Consider the following 20,939-nt stretch of genomic DNA (forward strand, 5'->3'; position numbering starts at 1 on the left):
GCCTTTCTGTGGAGAGTAAGAATAATTGCGTACAAAATAGAGAAATATCCAATTATGTGACAACCTTTGTGTAATAAAAATTTCTTTAAAGTTAAAAATATGTTTCTGATCAAACATTATTGAGTGGTGATAGATTCAGTGGTGATAAGAATACATGAAATAAATCATGGGTTTTACTAAGAACAGGAGAAAAATAATCCTAGAAATATAGTCTCATAGTTTATGAACACTATTTAAAATAGAACAAAGCAAACTATATCACTTACATGAACCAAAGAAGTGCTCTTGGTGTTGCAATACTCTAATTAAATCATTGATTTCATTTTAGATAGTTATACAGGAATGATTCCTCTAGTAAAATGATTCCAGTTTTTAGGGGGATTGCATAATGCACACTACCTGAGAGAAATCACCCTGAAATGGCAATGCTCTTTGATAAAAATCTGTACTTTGATAAAATTCTGTACTATCCATATTTTAAATTACATTTAACATGTCGACTTTTAATACATGTCAGAATACAGTGACAAACAACTCAACTTCTTTCAAAAAATACCTTAGCAATAATTTAAAATTCAATTATATGAAAATATTCACAACAAAATGTGAATTATACAGAATATTCACCAAACAAAAGTTAACATGATAGATCTCAAAGGTCCTGAAGCAGGAACCAATAGTATCTGATCACCTCCAACAACTTATTATTAAAATACCCCAAATTCCTATTAAAACACAGAAAAATACTAAAACTGGAAATATATTTTTATGCGCTGGCAGCTTCTTTCAGGTAATCCTACAAGCATCCAAAAAGAAGCACTGGGGTTGGGTGCGGGGGCTCACGCTTGTAATCCTAGCACTCCGGGAGGCCAAGCCAGGTGGATTGCTTGAGTTCACAAGTTCAAGACCAACCTGAGCAAAAGCGAGAACCCATCTCTACTAAAAATAGAAAAACTGAGGCAAGAGGATGGCTTGAGCCCAAGTTGGAGCTATGATGCCACGGTACTCTACCCAGGGTGGTAGCTTAAGACTCTGTCTCAAAAAAAAAAAAAAGCACTGGTTGAGGCCAGGCTAACATATCAGCACCCGGAACAGTTTGTTGTTCACAGTAAAGTAATCGAAAAGGGACCTATTAACCTAAGAGGTCTCATAAGGACTCAAATGAAGGCAACTCATTTGACTAAGGGATAATTGACAGGAAAGAAAACCTTGCATATATTCAAGCATCTTGATAGATGTCAATGAACACAATTTGAGTGTTTTTTTCCCCCCAAGTTTTCATTTTTGCTGTATTTTAAATTAACATTGTCTCTCTTAGCATATTCTGGGGACAGGAGTATGTCCTGTAGCCCCTTCAAGATGTCTGAAAGCAAATAAATAAGATTGTAATGGATAATAAAAAGGAAAAGAAGGGGATTTTGGCTTCTCCAAAAACATTCTCAATATTCTTCACTAAGCTTGTGAAACCTAATTTTCTCTCTCTGGAGGTTTCTTGACTTGGAGAATCACAAAGCCATACAGGATCAGGGTCAGATAACATAAATTGGGTCTTTCGATCACTTAGGTCCAATGCTCTCATTTTATAGATGTCCAAACTGAGGCCGAAGCAGCATATTCTGCTCACCACTTTTCTAAAGTCGTATCTATTTTTCAAAGTTCACTTTTCAATTTACCTTATATTTACTATTCAAAAAAAGTTAAGTGCCTGAAGCTTAGATACTTTGTCTATGTCCCATCCTCTACTACATCATACTTAAGCAAAGTACCAGCTCACAGTGTATACTGAGCCTCCAAAAAGCATCAGTTAACTACGCAAAGTGGGAATTACCTTTCTCTCAGCGGTTCTCAACCTATGGTCCCGACCCCTTTGTAACAATGAAAATACATCGTGACATTAGGAAGGTTGAGAACCACTGCTCTAGATGAAAGAAGGCTACAGAGCTTGAGGTCTCTACTCATGCCTTGATACTAAATCTTCTCAAATTCTTGAAAAACAGCCTTTTGATTTAAGAAGTAGAGTAAAAGCTGACTTGACCATTACTCTTACATATTCTACTACTGTGGGCATGCCAGTGTGTATACACACACATGCACACACCCCACAGGCCTCTTTCCATTACCTATAAGCTCCACTTCACTTATTTTCATACAAGCAATATCGATATTTTCTCAACTAGGACATTTACAGAGCTATGGCTGATCTAGAAAGACCACTAGAATGTTCAGTTTCATTTTTATCTCCATAGGAAAGAAAAGGCATTGAAACACTGCAATAAACTTATCTGAGAAATCACTATTAATAGGACTGCTCTTTCCCAGCAGGCCAAATGAAACAGACTCCTGGAAATAATGCTTTAGAGAAGAGAGTGCTGACATGATGTTTCTATACTTAGATCTTTGCAAATTTTACAAAGTAAGACTGTTACTCAAAAATGGCATCAGTCAAAAAAAGCAGGGATACAGAGGTCAGCAGTCAGAAAGGCCATGACCAACACTCAGTGCACACACACAGGCCCAGGAACATGCACTCAAAAGTACATTTACCACACCTTGCTGTTTTAAACAGGAAAGTCTGGACCTTCTATTTGAGGTCCAAAGAGATGCTAGGCAGATGTCCCAGCAAAAGATAAACTACAGAAACATAACAATCCCCCTAAAAACTTTATTTCCTTTGTTAATTATTAGCTCCTTGCTTCCCAAGCCCATTCATGATGTCAAATGATGTGGCAAATACCAACAGCCAATGCCACTTTGCCTGCTGTCTAAAGTCCAGTCTACATCTGGTTTCTCCATTTACTTTTAGTTTGTTAACAAAAGGAAAAATAATTCTATTTCATCCTTGAACTTGCCAATGAATAAATGTCCAGAAATTAATACTGAATGACAGCTTTGCCATGTGGCAGAAACTTCAAATCTAACCCAAATGAAACCATTGCTGCACATTAGGGGCTGGCAATAGACCCACTGACAAGTAGCAAACGACAAGAAGAATAAGGTTTATATAGCTGACAATCTTGGAAAGTCAGCTGGGTCTCACGTCTTAAAGGAGCAGTGTTGGCTGGATGTGGTAGCTCACACCTGTAATCCTAGCACTCTGGGAGGCCAAGGTGAGTGGATTGCTTGAGCTCAGATGTTTGAGAGCAGTCTGAACAAAAGCAAGACCCCAACTCTACTAAAAATAGAAAAACTAGCCGGTGTCATGGTGGATGCCTATAGTCCCAGCTACTTGGCAGGCTGAGGCAAGAGGATTGATTGCTCAAGCCCAAGAATTTGAGGTTGCTATGAGGTATAACACCACAGCACTCTACCCAGGGCAATAGTGTGAGACTCTGTCTCAAAAAAAAAAAGGCAGGAGGGCTAAAGAGAGGTCAAATATTAAGAAATGGACCTAATTCCTAGGACACAAATAGAGACAAGAGCACAAGTTAAACTCAAGCATTAACATTTTTTAAAGTTCAAGTTAAATGTTAGGATGTCTAGGATTTGCTTCAAAAATATCTGAGTGTAGGGCGGCGCCTGTGGCTCAGTGAGTAGGGCACTGGCCCCATATAACAAGGGTGGTGGGTTCGAGCCCAGCCCTGGCCAAACTGCAACAAAAGATGGCCGGATGTTGTGGTAGGCGCCTATAGTCTCAGCTACTTGGGAGGCTGGGGCAAGAGAATCACCTAAGCCCAGGAACTGGAGGTTGCTCTGAGCTGTGATGCCACGGCACTCTACCAAGGTGACAAAATGAGACTCGGTCTCTAAAAAAAAAAATATATATATATATGTATATACATGAGTATAGGTGGAGGTTAGATTATATATATATGTATATGCATAAAATGATATGTATGTATCATATATGTATATATATAACAGTTAACTTATAGCAGTCTCATTACATATATGTATATATAAATATATGTATATATATACATATATATAAAATATATCAGTTGAAGCTCAATATAATCATCTCTATTTTGGGATTTGTTTGAAATTTTTCATTAAAAAATAAGAGTCAAAACAAAATAATATTCTCAAACCCATAAATCAGAAGGTCATTACAGGCAAACCTATTCCTTTCCTAGATTCTTCAAGCTCATTTTATAATGTATTTAAACTAACCATGACAAGGGACACAAAGAAAGTAAATTTGCTCAAATTATACACTTTCATTCAAGTTTACAGTTTATGCCATTTTTCTCTCAACTTCTTAACTTTTTTTTTTTTTTTTTTTTTTAATTTGGCCAGGGCTGGGTTTGAATCCGCCACCTCCGGCATGTGGGACCGGCGCCCTACCCGCTGAGCCACAGGCGCCGCCCATTCTTAACTTTTTTATAGTCTTTTTTTTTTTTTCCATAGCTATTATGCATGAATTCATAGGGAACAGTCTCCAGACCCCAGCTCCTTTCTCTTGGTTCTCATAAAGGGTGTTCCTCTGGGTAGAGCAGGCTGGCCCTTCAGGTGAACCCAGGTACCTTTCTCTATGGTTTCCTTTGTTTTTTGATCATTTTCTGTTGCATATGTCCGAAAACTATCTCAGCTCTTAGAGTGTTTAATATGCTCAACAGGCACATTAATTCTCTTAGTAAGAATCTTGCACTTGTTTGTTTACAATAATGCCAATAGTATGCTGGCTAACACTGTAGACTCTTCCAGTTTTGCCATGGTAACATTTGTGGGGCACTCCTTCTTGAACAGTGTCCATAATACCACCTTTCTCATAGATTCACATGTATGTAACCAAAGGAGCAGTTCCATGTTTTCTAAAAGGCCTAGAGAACATATATCAAGCTCCTCTCCCCTTTCTCTTTGTGTTCCTCATTTTTGGAAATTACCAAAAGATGGTAGCTCCACTAACCTTGTAACTTTTAGAATTAAAAGAACTGGAATAAGAGAAGGAAAAGAAAAGATGACACGGAATTAATGTAAAAGAAGCTTAGTATATTAGAATCAGTTTTTCTTAGTCATATTGCACTAGATAAGTCCCTGAGTATCAGTTCTCTCATCCATAAAATAAGAATAATAATAATCAAACTCTTTCTCACATGTAATTACAGTAGAAATTATGAAGGGAAGAAGAAAGACTGGGGAGAAAAAGCAAGAGAAAAAGGAACAACTGCAAATTCTCTTTCACAGTGCTGATGTGGCAGCCAAGAGGATACTGTATGAAAGGACTTTTTTTTTTTTGAGAGAGAGAGACTCACTCTGACACCCTGGGAAGAGTGCCATGGCATCATCATAGCTCACAGCAACCTCAAACTCTTGGGCTCAAGTGATCCTCTTGCCTCAGATTTTCTGTTTTTAGAAACAGGATCTCACTCTTGTTCAGGCAAGTCTCGAACTCCTAACTTAAGCAATCCACATGCCTCAGCCTCCCACAGTGTTAGGATTACAGGTGTGAAGCACTGCGCCTGGCCATGTGTGAAAGGACTTTGAATGGACTTTTAAAGAAGGCTGTGGCACCCTTTGTGTACTGGCTCCTGCTCAGCCACCCCCCAACCCCCACCCCCTGGCTCTCCTGTGCAGCCTCTCTCCCCTTCAGGACCTCCCCACCCATACCTGGCTTCTGTTCTTGCTGCTATAACAGGGCCACACCTCTTCCTCCCTTTTATACTCATCGCCTCAGTGAACGAGGCCCTGCCTTCTTCTTTCCCATCCTTCCCCAACAAAAATCAATTGTTCCCTCTTCTATAACCTCAAAGCACTTGGTAAAAATGCTGTAGTATGGCAAGTCTACCCTACTAGGCTATAAATTTCTTTAAAGCACAAATTAAAACCCACTTATCATTTAATATGCAGTGCATACACGAATACCAGATAAAATATAAAGCAAGGAATTCACAGATGAATAAGCAACTAGGGAAACTTCCTATCTTAAATTTCCTTAAAATGTCTACAAAGTCATCTGAAACAAAGTAAATATTCAACATATAAACATCAAAAATGAAACGAAGAGCTGCAAATGAACAGAAACATAGTAATCTGGAAGCAATGAAAAATTTTGCAGTTTCAATCATTATGCCAACGGGATATTTTCTGAATCAACAAAATGATTACAAAATTCATAGGGGGAGAGGGTAATAGTTTTTCCAAGACTTTGGAAAAGGGGTCCTATAAATATGAAAGTATTAACTATTAGGACACTAACATAATTAATAGTGCAGAAAATAAATTGTCGACTCTGTATACAAATTTAATATGCTTCAAAAGCAAACGTCATAAAACAGTGACAGAAGATTATTTAATTTATGGGACTGTGTTCCCTTGTTAACATTCCTACCCTCAGTCTGCTTCATCTACAGCCACCCACTATTTATACTCTGATTGACTCTCAAATCTATCAGCAACCAAGCTTTCTATTCCAAACCTCAGACCTGACCATTCAAAGGCCAAGGGACAACTCCATGTGAATGTTCATTACATGTCAAATTCCACCAACACCAAAGGGAATAGATCTTCCCTAGTAAATTTCTCCTATTCTTCTATTTCTTCTACTGGTCAAGGAACTGCTTTCCCTCCGATTCCCAAGCCAAAAACTTGAGAACTTTTATGTAGTTCCTCCCCTAACATCTCCACAGGTAAGTGGTAGAGTCCTGCCAATTCTTCCTCTTTCATCTCCCTTTAATCAATTCCCCTTCTGTCTCAGCACTTGTAGCACAGTGGTTACGGCGTCAGCCACATACACAGAGGCTGGCGGGTTCCAACCCAGCCCAGGCCAGCTAAAACAACAATGACAACTGCAACAACAAATAGCCAGGCATTGTGGTGGGCACCTGTAGTCCCAGCTACTTGGCAGGCAGAGGCAAGAGAATTGCTGAAGCCCAAGAGTTTGAGGTTGCTGTGAGCTGTGACACCATAGCATTCCACAGAGGGTAACGCAGTGAGACTCTGTCTCAAACTAAAAAAAAAAAAAAAAACAAATTCTCACCATAACATGCAAGGAAGGCCCTTTATGACCCAGCCCTTTTCTGCTCTACCTCCTTTTATTTTTATTTATTTTTTTTTCTGCTCTACCTCCTTTCACTCCACCACAACCAACCTCCCAACACACTCTCTCAACCAACATCACCTTCATTAATCTGAAGCATCCCTTACTTCAGCCTCCACTCACACTGTACTTTTTGCATGTTTCTTTGCCTGATAACTCTCACTCATCCTTCAACATTCAACTTCAATGCCATCTCTCCTAGGAAGCGTTTCCGACATTCTCTACCACATATGACATAGGTGTCTTTCCTGGTGCCCTGTAATTACCCCTATCATATCAATTTTTTTTTTTTTTTGAGACAGAGTCTCACTCTGTTGCCTGAGGTAGAGTGCAGTGGTATTTGAGAAGAGACAGTAAGAAAGGGGCTTCAAGGTGGATGGAAGGAAAACTTGGCCTGCTCAACCAGGACATCCATAGGGCTCATAAGAATGTAGTTATGAAGTAACCTAGGTAACCAATGACCAATAGAAAGAGACAATCAATGACCAATAGAAAAGGACAATACTGCAACCAATTTCAAACAGTATTTATACTGCTGGAGCCCTTTCTGACTCCTCTTGTCTCTCTCAAATTCTCTCCCTCATGAGAGGGACCCACTTCCAAGTCTGTTTGGAAGTGCTCTAAACTTTCTCTTTGTTCTTCCTAAATAAAATCTCTCTTTGCTACCCTGAAACTTGTGTAAGTTACTTTTGTTTTCTATCTGTACTACCTTTGCTGCTCCAGTTTTATTTCCAATTTCCATTCATTTTTACTTTCAATTACCGCCAGGCCTCGGTTGAACTTCCTAGCTTAGCCAGGGAATCAAACCAGGTCGATCCCCAACAGTGTCATCAGAACTCAGTGCAGCCTCCAATTCTTAGACTCAATTGATCCACCAGCCTCAGTTTCCAGAGTAGTTGGGAATACAAGTACACACCACTACACCCAGCTAATTTTTAAAATTTTTTTGTAGTGCTGGAGTCTCACTATTGCCAGGCTGATCTCAAACTCTTAGGCACAGGTGATTCTCCCCTTGGGCTTCCCAAAGTGCTAGGATCAGAGACATGAGCCACCACACGCAGCCCTACTGTATCACTTCTTCTTCTTCTTTTTTTTTTTTTTTAAGAGACAGAGTCTCACTTTGTCACCCTTGGTAGAGTGCCATCACAGCTCACAGCAACCTCCAGCTCTTGGGCTTAGGTGATTCTCTTGCCTCAGTCTCCTGAGTAGCTGGGACTACAGGTGCCAGCCATAACGCCCAGCTATTTTTTTGTTGCAGTTTGGCCGGGGCCAGGTTCGAACCCACTACCCTCAGTATATGGGGCCGGCACCCTACTCTCTGAGCCATAGGAGCCACCCTACTGTATCACTTCTTACATTACATAGTTTGTTTTCCAGTAGATTGTGAGCTCTTTGAAAGTAGAGACTTTTGAATGAATTAATGGATTATTTACTGTCATTAAGTTAATTGTGGCTGTAACTAGACTCTATAAGCATAATTAGTTGTGGATCTTAGAAGGTATTTTTTTTTATTATTAAATCATAGCCATGTACATTAATGTGATCATGGGGCACCATACACTGGTTTTATACACAGTTTGACACATTTTCATCACACTGGTTGACAAAGCCTTCCTGGCATTTTCTTAGTTACTGTGTTAAGACAATTATATTCTACATTTATTAAGTTTCACATGATCTTAGAAGGTATTAACTCTTATCTTATCCTTTTCAGTTTTCCCCTAGTATATGATATACTAGATGGCATATTGAGCACTTAATAATATGCATTCAGTGACCTCACTAAAACTTTCTCATTAAAACCCCAAACAGCTAACGCCTTCCTCAGGTCAGAAAACTGGTCTTTTCTTCTGGTATCAGTGTTATAATATGGTTTGACTGCATTTGGAAAGACAAGAAATACAAAGTCCACCTCTGTGTTTTCCCTTTTGACTCTTGCTTTTCTAATCCACTCCATTAACTCATTTATTTCATCTGCCTTTACCAATTCTTACTCTCATTGATAAACTAATCAAAATCTTACTGTTTTGCAATCTGTTACACTTGCTTCAACAAATCATATGGTAAAGAAACACTTTTGTCCCAGAATAATTTTATAATAAGGAAACTAAGGCTCAGAAAAAATAAATAACTTGCTTAATGTATTAGTACTTGGCAAATTGCTGGTCAAGCTGGAACCCAGGTCTGACTCTCCACCATGGTGCTTCCCAGACATTAGGCCTGACATGAACAAAAAGCCATGTATGCAACAATTATGGTGAAATTGAAGTGAATTTAAGATGATGTTATTATTTATAAGGCTTTTATTAGTATATAGTTTAAAAAATACAGGTGGCACCTGTGGCTCAGTGGGTGCCGGCCCCATATACCAAGGGTGGTGGGTTCAAACCTGGCCCTGGCCAAACTGCAACAAAAAAATAGCCAGGCATTATGGTCGGCACCTGTAGTCCCAGCTACTCGGGAGGCTGAGGCAAGAGAATCACCTAAGCCCAAGAGCTGGAGGTTGCTGTGAGCTATGACACCATGGCACTCTACTGAGGATGACAAAGTGAGACTCTGTCTCTAAAAAAAAAAAAAAAAATACACCTGACTTTTGAATTGTATTTTCTCTATAATTATTCTATTGTGATCTAATTAAAACAATAGAAGAAAACTAAATCTATGCTTGCATTATGCTTTATTTACATAAATAAGCAGCATGCATGTATCTGCACACTTTCTGTTAAGTCCCTGAAGATCTCATGTGAATGAGACTAAGAATGACGAGCTAGAATTTGTTGTATGAGATTATTGATACATGTGGCAGCTAGAAATTAATTTGGCAAGTAGCTCTATGTTTCCTGTGCATTTTATCAGTTTAGTCTTACTTTAGCCCAGTCACTTTCACATGAAAGCAGGTTCCCCACAACTGCTATGGAAAATTATGCCTCTGACTCAAAGTTAATAGAGGTAGAATTCTGGGATACTCTCTACAAAATGCTGGGTAGCAAATCTTTGATCAGAAACCACTATTATAACTATGTCTGTGGGTAAATTGAATTTAGCTTTTATAATTTTATCTTCTTTCATCTTTCCAAGGATTGTATAATATATGATATGTGCAACCATGTATCATTACTTAACTTTCCAAGGGTAGAAAATTTCCTTCAGTTCAATAAAATGCAATACCTAAAATATGGAATATTTTTGCTATGAAATCTTACTCATACACTTCAATTAAACATTTACTGAGCATATAAATGAGAATGATTCATCATCTGCCTTCAATAAATAGCAATTTAGCAGGGGAGAAGACAAGGCATTATCCTTTCATGCCAATATAAAATAAAAGGTCATACAAAAGATATGAACAAAGATACAAGAATTTCAAGAAGGATCACATCCCTGGGCTAAGAAAAGGTTATGGGAAGAAAATGACATCAGAATGGATCTTGGGTAAGAGAAAAAGGAATGTTTTAAGCAAAGAAAACAACAAAACAAGAAGTCCCAGAGTGGAAGAGGATAGCACAAATTCAGAAAATACAATAGAACTTCTGTAAGTTGACCACCCAAGGGACTGTAACAAACAAATCAACATAAGGAACTGGACCTACCATTAAGACATGTGATACATGTCTGGTCTATGAAAATCAGGTCTACTTAAGGAGGTGAGGAACTATGGTATTTCTACTGCATTAAGTAATAAGTGTACCCAATATAGGGAATAATAGCAAAAAATAGAAAAGATAGAATTTCTTAAATTCAGTTGTCAGTGTTCTAAACAAATTTACTAAAATGTAATGCATGAATCCTTTCTACTACATAAATGTAAGAAAAAAAAGCAGGAGGTGGCAGTACTTCCAGAATGGCAGGCAAAAACTTCCGAAAGTTTGTTCCTCCACAAAACAAAAGCATTAGTAAAATGGTCAAAATCAACTTTTTCACAATTCTGAAATTTAAACAAAGGCTTCAAGAATCCAAGGAATGTTTATACAAGAAAAATGGCTGATCCTCAGTAAGCAGAACAAGCTTTGTGGCATTTGAATTTGCCCCATTCTCCTCTCTCCAGCTTTGAGAAAGTCTTGAAAACCAACAGCTTCACAAACATGGTAGCTGTGAATATCAGCACCCACTTACAGGGGCAGAACAGATTAGGAACCTCCTCAAAAAATGTCACTATTAAACATATTTAATCTAACAACTTGCCAGAAAACTTCCATTCTCAGGGCTTATCTTACCTGACCTGAATTAGAGGTCTCTCAAAGTGGAGGGTACTATCCACAGGGTGTTTGTTAAAAATAATCAGATACAAGTGTTTAAGGTCACAACTGCCTGCAGTAGCAATACCAGTTAAAGCAAACAAGGCATTGATCAAAAAACTTAAAGGAAAACCTGGGAAATGAGATGTCCATAGAGGGCTTAAAAATGTTCCAACATACTCCTGAGAATCTAGAAGGCACACAAATGTCCAGGAAAAAACCTGGAAAGACCCTGACTCTCACTGTTGGCTGAGCCTAATGTTTTTACAACAGGAAATTAAGGCTTTAAAGCACAGCTATAAACTGCTGATGCACTGAAAGGGTGCTGATACACAAACATAAAGTCTGTCAATAAAAGCTAAGTTTATACCCAGAAGACCAAAAGTCACAATATAACAAAGACATCTGTACCAGAATGTTTATTGCAGCCCAATTCATAATTGCTAAGTCATAGAAGAAGCCCAAGCGCCCATCGACCCATGAATGGACTAGCAAATTGTGGTACATGTATACCATGGAATACTATGCAGCCTTAAAGAAAGATGGAGACTTTACCTCTTTCATGTTTACATGGATGGACCTGGAACATATTCTTCTTAGCAAAGTATCTCAGGAATGGAAGAAAAAGTATCCAATGTACTCAGCCCTACTATGAAGCTAAATTATAGCTTTCACATGAAGACTATAACCCAACTATAGCACAAGACTATGGGGAAAGGGCCAAGGAAGGGGAAGGGAGGGGGGAGGTTTGGGTGGAGGGAGGGTAATGGGTGGGGCCACATCTATGGTGCATCTTAGAATGGGTACAGGCGATTGCACTAATGTACACAGCTATGATTTAACAATAAAAAAAAAGAAAAAAAGAAAAGTTAATTTAGGGGAAAAAAAGCAAAATATCATATAGTCTGCCGCTAATTCTGTCCCTACTCTCTGATAATGAAATTGCTTAATCTGGCTGAGCTTTTAGTTCCTTTATGAGAGTAACTGGCCTTGTAAAATGGCCCCCTTCCTAAGTTATTTAGAAAAAAAAAAAAAAGCTGGGATATTTATTTGTTCAAGAAATTAAAAAAAAAAGAAATTTAAGGAAATCTTTCCAATGATTAGTGGACCACTAAGCTAACCAAGTAGACACATCAGTGGTTACACAAAGAATACAGACTTTACAGAATTAGTCACAAAATAAACAGCAACAATGTATCTTGGGGGAGAGAGGGATCAGATTTCTAAAGTAGCTCCATTATGTTATTTCAAATATCCACTTTTCAACAAAAAACTATAAGACACACAGATACAGAAAAGTATAACTTAGAGGGGGAGGACAATCAACAGAAAACTATAAACTATCAATGTGAAAGCCCAGATGTTGGAGTATGACACAAAGCCTTTATTTATTTATTTATTTTTTAATTTTTTTTTTTTGAGACAGAGTCTTACTATGTCACCCTTGGTAGAGTGCTGTGGTATCACAGCTCACAGCAACCTCAACTCTTAGGCTTAAGCGATTCTCTTATCTCAGCCTCCCCAGTAGCTAGGACTACAGGTGCCCATCTCAATGCTTGGCTATTTTTGTTGTTGTTGTTGTTGTTGTTTTGTTGCAGTTGTCATTATTGTTTTAGCTGACCTGGGCCTGGTTCAAACTTGCCAGCCTCAATGTATGTGGCCGGTGCCCTACCCACCAAGCTACAGGTGCTGCCCGAGACAAAGCCTTTAAATCAGCTATTCTAAATATGTTCAGAGGACTGAACAAGACTATATGTAAAGAATTAAAGGAAATTATTAGGGTGATTTATCACTAAATAGGGACTAAATCCCTACCAATAAAAAAAAATTTTTTAAATAGAGATTTTTGGAGTTGAAAAGTATAGTAAGTGAAACATTCACTATAAGGGTTCAATGTCTGACTTAAGCTGGTAGAAGAAAGAATCAACAAACTAAAGACAGATGAATTATCCAGTCTGAAGAACAGAAAGAAAAAACAGGAAAAATGAACACACCCTCAGGCCTGTGAGACATCATTAAGCAATCATGTGTATATCAGAGGTCCCAGAAGGATAAGATAGAAATAATGGCTAAAAACTTTTCAAATTCAGTAAAAACCACTAATCTACTCGTCTAAGAAACTCAACAAACACCAAGTAGGAAAAACTCAAAAAGAACTACACCTACACACATAGTCCCACAGTCAAAAGCCCAAAGCTAAACACAGGATCCTGAAAGCAAGAGAAAAGTAATTATCACTTACAAAATCATCAGTGAGATAAAGAGCTCATCAAAACTACAGACACCAGAGGTAGTAGGATGATATATTCTCAGTGCCAAAAGAAAAATATTATAAATCAAGAACCCCATATCCAGCAAAATTATCCTTCAAAAATGAAAAAGAAATACAGACATTCTCAGGAAATAAAAAATGGGAATTTGCCACTGGGAATTTACCACTAACTACTACCCTGACAAAGGTAGTAGTTAGGACTAAAATGAAAAAATACTAGATGTTAATTCAAATCCATATTAAGAAATAAATAGGGCCAGGTGCAATGGCTCACAACTGTAATTCTAGCACTCTGGGAGGAAAGAGGATCACTTGAGATCAGGTACGAGACCCCCATTTGTACTAAAAATAGACAATAATTAGCTAGGTATGGTAGGCACTTGAGGTCTAAGATATTCAGGAGGCTGAGGCAGGAGGATCATTTGAGCCCAGGAATTTGAAGTTACAGTGAGCTATGGTAATACCACTGTAGTCTAGATGGGGTGACAAAACAAAACTCAGTCACAAAAAAGGAAGAAAAAAGGAAAAGAAAAGAGAAAAAGAAAGAAATAGCACCCATGAATGTAATTACATATGTAAATAGAAAAGACAATACAAATATTTTATTTTTATCTGTATGTAACTCCTCTTTTCTTATCTGAATTAAAAGAAAAACAATATAAAACAATAATTGCAAAACTGTTAGGCTAGGTATGTTGACTCACACCTGTAATCCCAGCACTTTGGGAACCAAGGCAGGAGGATCACTTGAGGCTAGCCTGGGCAACACAGTGTTAAGACCTTGTCTCTACAAAAAAGAAAAGACAAAAATATGCCAGGTATGGCCCTGTAGTCCTACCCACTAAGCAGGCTGAGGCAAGAGGCCTACTTGAGCCCAGAACTTTGAGGCTACAGGGTTGCAGTTAGCTATAACCATGCCACTACACTCCAACAAGGGCAACAGAGCAGACCCTATCTCAAAAGAAAAAAGAAATGTTGATGGCCTTATCATGTAAAAGATATGATTTGAATGATAATAGTGCACAAAGGAGGGGGAAATAAACAGAGCTTTTTTTTTTTTTTTGTAGAGACAGTGTCTCACTGTACCGCCCTCGGTAGAGTGCCGTGGCCTCACACAGCTCACAGCAACCTCCAACTCCTGGGCTTAAGCGATTCTCTTGCCTCAGCCTCCCGAGTAGCTGGGACTACAGGCGCCCGCCACAACGCCCGGCTATTTTTTGGTTGCAGTTTGGCAGGGGCCGGGTTTGAACCCGCCACCCTCGGTATATGGGGCCGGCACCTTACCGACTGAGCCACAGGCGCCGCCCATAAACAGAGCTTTATTAAAGCAAAGTTTTTGTATAATATTGAAATTGTTTGTATTACTCCAAACTAGATTGTTTGAAGTTATTAATTGCAATAAAATAAAAATTATACTAAAAGAAATAAGATAACTAAAATACATACTGAGAAAAATTTTAACACAAAAAAGGCAGTAATGGAAGAACAAAGAAACAAAAAAGACATAAGACATATAGAAAATAGCAAAATGGTAGATGTAAATTCTTTTTTTTTTTTATGAATCAGGACATCAGTTTATTAATTCACAAAGGGAAACATAGGTTGGTTGGTCGGTAGATGTAAATTCTAATGTACTAACAATCACATTAAATGTAAATGAATCAAACCCTTTCAACATGCAGGGGTTGAGACTAGATCAAAAACAAAATAAGTCGGGAGGTGCCTGTGGCTCAGTGGGTAGGGTGCTAGCCACATATACTGAGGGTGGTGGGTTCAAACCCAGCCCCAGCCAAAACTGCAACAACAATAAAAAAAAAAACTATAAAAAATAATAAATAAGTCAAAACAAAAAAATGAAAAACATGATCCAAATATATGTTTTCTACAAGACACACTTTAGATTCAAAGACCAAACAGGTTGAAAGTCAAAGAAGACAGAAAGCTACACCATGCAAACAATAAACAATAAAAGACTCTGGGGTGGCTATGTAATATCAGATAGAATGCACTTTAAGACAAACATTGTAGAGACAAAAAGTACATTTATAAGAGGGAAAATCCATACATTCATCAAAAAACATTACCATTATAAACATAAATGCAGATAACAACAGAGCCCCAGAATATATGAGGCAAAAACTGAGAGAACTAAAGTGAGAAATACAATTCAACAATAATAGTCAAATACTTCAATATCCCACTTTCAATAATGGATAAAACAAGCTGGGTGCAGTGGCTTATGCCTGCAATCCCAGCACTCTGGGAGGATGAGGCCAGAGGATCCCTTGAGCTCCTGAGTTCAAGACTATCCTGAGCAAGATTCAGGCCCTGTCTCTACTAAAAAATAGAAAAATTAGCTGGGCATCATGGCAGGTGTCTGTAGTCAGAAGGCTGAGACAAGAGGATCTCTTGAGCTCAGGAGTTGAAGGCTGCTATGAGCTAGACTGATGTAAAGGCACTCTAGTGTGGGGCAATAGAGTGAGAATGTCTCAAAAAATTTTAAAAAATGATAAAACAACTAGACAAAATATCAGCAAGGAAGTAGAAGACTTGAACAATACCATAAACCTGCTAGATCTAACAAACACCTATAAAACCCTTCAGGCAAAAATAGCAGAATATCTATTGTTCTCAAGAACATATGGAATATTCTCTGGGATAGGCCTTAGAACAAGTCTCAGTATTAAGAATTGAAATCATGCAGTATATTCTCTGAGCACAAATGGAATGAAATTAGAAAATAATAACAGAAAAGAAATTTGGGAAATTCACAAATATAGGGAAATTAAATACCATCCACCTAAATAACCAGTGAACTAAAGAATAAATCATAAGAAAATTACAACATGCTTTGAGATGAAAACTCAAAACTATGGGATACAATAAAAACCAGTGCTGCAAAAAAAGTGTATGTTTGTAAACACATGTGTTTTTTAAAATTATAAATTAAAAACTTAATTTTTCCCCTTAAAAAACTAGAAAGAACTAATCCAAAGCCACTAGAAAGAAACGATAAAAGTTGATACCATGAAATAAACAGAACACAGAAGAGAAAGTTTTTTAAAAAGTTCATTCCTTGAAAAGATCAAAGATACTGATAATCCTTTAGCTAGACCAACCAAAAGCAGAAATGACACAAATTACTAAAATCAACAATGAAAAAGACTTATCAATATTATAGAAATAAAAATGAGCATAAACAACTGATATCCAGCAAATTACATAACCTAGAAGAAATGGACAAATTCCTAAAAGACACGTACTACCAAAATTGACGAAGAATAAAAAATCAGCATAAAACTGTAACAAATGAAGAGACTAACTTAGTTATTGAAATTTCCCACAAAGAAAAATCAAAGATGAGATGGCTTCACTATTAAATTCTATCAAGCATTAAAGAAGACAACACCAATCCTTAACAACTCTTTCAAAACACAGAAGAGGGCCAGGGTGATGGCTCCCACCTGTAATGCTAGCACTCTGGGAGGCCAAGGCGAGTGGATTGCCTGAGCTCAGCAGTTCAACACCAGTATGAGCAAGAGTGAGATCCCATCTCTACTAAAAATAGAAAAACCAGCTGGACCTTGTGGTGGGTGCCAGGCAAGAGGATAACTTTAATCCAGGAGTTTGAGGTTGCTGTGAGCTGTGGTTTTCTATTTGGTTCCAAATGTCTATGTCTACACTTTTGTGCCAATACCATTCTGTTTTGATCACTGTGGACTTGTAATATAGCCTAAAGTCTTATAGAGGGGATGCCTTTGGCCTTGTTTTAATTATTAAGAATTAACTTTAGCTATATGGGTTTTTTTTTTTTTCTGATTCCATATGAAATGAAGAACGATTTTTTCAGTTCTTTAAAGTATTATGTTGATATTTTAATGGGGATTGCATTGAACCTATAGATTGCCCTAGGAAATATAGACATTTTAACAATGTTGATTTTTCCCAGCCTAGAACATGGTATGCTCTTCCATTTGTTAATGTCTTCTGCAATTTCTTTTGTTAGGGTTTCCTAATTCTCGTTGTAGAAATCCTTCACTTCTTTTCTCAGGTCTATTCCTATGTATTTTATTTTCTATGAAGCTACTGTGAAGGGAATTGTGTCTTTGATTAGTTTCTTAACTTGGCTGTTGTTGGCATATACAAAGGCTACTGATTTGCAGACATTGATTTTAGACCCTGAGCCATTAGGGTATTTCTTGATCACTTCCAGGAGTCTTGTGGTTGAATCTCTGGGTTTTTCTAAGTATAAGATCATATCATTGGCAAAGATCAAGAGTTTGACCTCCTCTGTCTCCATTGGGATGCCCTGTATATTTTTCTTTTATCTGATTGCATTGGTTAGAACTCCCAATGCAAAGTTCCACACTGTTATGGGAACTTCAACACTACTATGTTGAATAGTAGTGGTAACAGAGGACATCTTTGGTTCCAATTCTAAGTTCTCTCAGTTTTACTCCATTCACTATATTAGCTGTAAGTTTTTCATAGATGGCTTCAATCAGTTTAAGAAGTGTGCCACTGATGTTTATATTCTTAAGTGTTCTTGTTAGAAAAGAATGCTGAATTTACTCAAATGCTTTTCCTCCATCTATTGAGAGGATCACATAGTCTTTGTTTTTGATGTGGTGAATTACATTTATGGATTTGCATATGTTAAACCAGCCTTTCATCCATGGGATGAGGCCTACTTGATGGTGATGTATAATTTTTTTTAATGTGTAGCTGTAACCTATTGGCTAATATTTGACTGAGTATTTTTGTATCTATATTCATTAGTGAAATTCATCTGTGGGTGGGTCCTTTCCTGGTTTTGGTATCAGAGTGATGTTTGCTTTATAGACTGTGTTGGGGAAAGTTCCTCCCTCTCAATGTTTGGCATAGTTTCTGCAGTATAAGTATAAGCTCTTCTTTGATGGTCTGATAGAATTCTGTGTAAAGCCATCTGGTCCACGGTTAGATTTTTTTATTGTTTCTTCAATCTTAGTGTTTGACATTGGTCTGTTCAAGAAATCTATTTCCTCTTGGTTAAGACTTAGGGAGAAGGTGTGATTCTAGGTATTGGTCCATATCCTCCACATTGTTAGATTTCTGGGCATAGAGTTTCTTGTGGTAGTCAGAGATAATCTGTGTCTCTGTGATAGCTGTTGTTATTTTACCTTTTTCATTTCTGATTGAGATTATTAGAGATTTTACTTTTCTATTTCTAGTTATTCTGGCCAAAGGTTTATTGATTTTATTTGAAGAATCAATTTTTGTTTCATTAATTTTCTGAATGGTTTTGTTTTCAATTTCATTTATTTCTCATTTAACTTTGGTTATTTATTTTCTTCTGCTAGGTTTTGGATTAGATTGTTTTTCCTTTCCATTTCCTTAAGATGATTTCATTAGGTTATTTTTGTGCTCAATTTCTGTTTTTTGGATGTAAGTATCTAATGTGATAAATTTCACTTTTAAGATTGCTTTTGCATGGGCGGCGCCTGTGGCTCAGTGAGTAGGGCGCCGGCCCCATATGCCGAGGGTGGCGGGTTCAAACCCAGCCCCGGCCAAACTGCAACAAAAAAAAATAGCTGGGTGCTGTGGCGGGCACCTGTAGTCCCAGCTACTCGGGAGGCTGAGGCAAGAGAATCGCTTAAGCCCAGGTGCTGGAGGTTGCTGTGAGCTGTGTGATGCCACGGCACTCTACCAAGGGCCATAAAGTGAGACTCTGTCTCTACAAAAAAAAAAAAAAAAGATTGCTTTTGCAGTATCCCACAGGTAACTCGTAGCTTCATTGTTGTTATGTTTGAGGAATTTAACAATTTCCTCCTTTATCTCTTCCTTGACCCAACTATCATTTAGCATAAGGTTAATTACCATGCCTTTGTTTGGGGATAAAAATTTTTGTTGCAGTTCAGTTCTACTTTTATTGCTTTGTGGTCTGAAAAGATACAGGGTATAATTTCAATTTTTTAAATTTTGTTGAGGTTTGATTTGTATCCTAGGATACGATCTATTTGGGAGTGTGTTCCATGGGCTCTTAAAAAGAATGTGTATCTTTAGCTTTGGGATGGTATGTTCTGTACATGTTTATTAAACCCAACTATTGTAGGGTCACATTTAAGTCCCTTATATCTTTGTTCAGTTTCTGTTTAGAGAATGTGTTAAGTTGTGCCAGAGGGGTGTTAAAGTCCCCAGCTATTATGGTGTTATGTGATATTATATTGCTCAGAGCAAAGTCTGCTTCATAAATCTGGGAGCACTTAAGTTGGGCACATAAATAATATAATTGATATGTCCTCTTGTTGTATTGTTCCCTTGACCAGAATGAAGTGACCATCTTTGTCTTTCTTAACTGTAGTTGCTTTAAATCCACTTGTATCTGAAAATAAGATTGTGAATCCTCTTTTCTTCTATTTTCCATTTGCCAGAAATACTGTTTTCTATCCATTTATCCTGAATCTACATTTGTCCTTCCAGATTAGGTGTGCTTCCTGGAGACAGCATATGAATGACTTTGCTTTTTTATCTAATTGGCAAGCCTTTGCCTCTTCAGTGGGGAATTTAAGCCATTAACATTTATTGAGAGAATTGATAAATGTGGTAGAATTCTATTCATCGTATTTTGTGATAGTCTCTTGCTTAGTTTTATCCTTTGCACCATTGTGGAACTAGGTTTTTTTCCTTTAGTTTCTGGGTATATGCTTTGCTTGTGGACCATTGTGATGGTCAGTGTGGAGAATAGGTCTACGTATTTTCTATAAAGCAGGTCTAATTGTGGCAAATTTCCTCAGTTTTTACATTATCAGTAAAAGATTTGATTTCTACATCAATTTTGAAGCTAGTTTATCAGGATACAGAATTCTGGGATCAAAACTGTTTTGTTTAAGAAGGTTAAAGGTAGATGCTCATTCTCTTCTGGCTTGGAAAGTTTCAGCTGAAAAGTCCACTGTCACCCTATGGATCAGCCCCTTTAGGTACTTACTGCTGGCAGCTTGCAGAAATTCCTCTTTTGTCTTGACTTTGGACAGGTTCATTACAATGTGTCTTGGAGATGCTGTTTGTGTTGAGATGACCTGGGGTTCAATATCCCTCTAAAAGGAGTGTTTCATAAACTTCAGTGAAACCTGGGAAATTTTCATTTATGACAGCTTCCAGTAAGGCTTCCATTCCTTTGGGATGTTCTTCTTCCCTTCAGGGATCCCTATAATTTATATGTTTAAATGCTTTGCAAAGTCCCATAATTCTTTGAGTGAATGTTCTGCTTTCTTTCTCTTCTTTTCTGCCTCTTTAACTACGTGGGTTAGCTCAAGAGCTTTATCCTCTAGCTCTGAGATTCTTTCCTTGCCATGGTCTAATCTGTTATTGATACTTTCTACTGCATCTTTAAATTCCCTGATTGACTCCTTCAATTCCTTAAGCTCCACTATTTCCTTTCTATATTCTTTGTATCTTTTGTCCATTTTTTTGTTCT

The 20,939-nt window shown here is 37.6% G+C and overlaps 1 protein-coding gene across 3 annotated transcripts in view; it reads right to left on the reverse strand.

Annotated features, from left to right (window-relative positions):
• Window positions 1-20,939, reverse strand: part of TPST1 (tyrosylprotein sulfotransferase 1) — a 128,320-nt gene that overhangs the window by 94,600 nt on the left and 12,781 nt on the right. The window lies entirely within an intron of this gene.

Source organism: Nycticebus coucang, chromosome 12, assembly GCF_027406575.1.
Source record: "Nycticebus coucang isolate mNycCou1 chromosome 12, mNycCou1.pri, whole genome shotgun sequence".
NCBI classification, from domain to species: domain Eukaryota; kingdom Metazoa; phylum Chordata; class Mammalia; order Primates; family Lorisidae; genus Nycticebus; species Nycticebus coucang.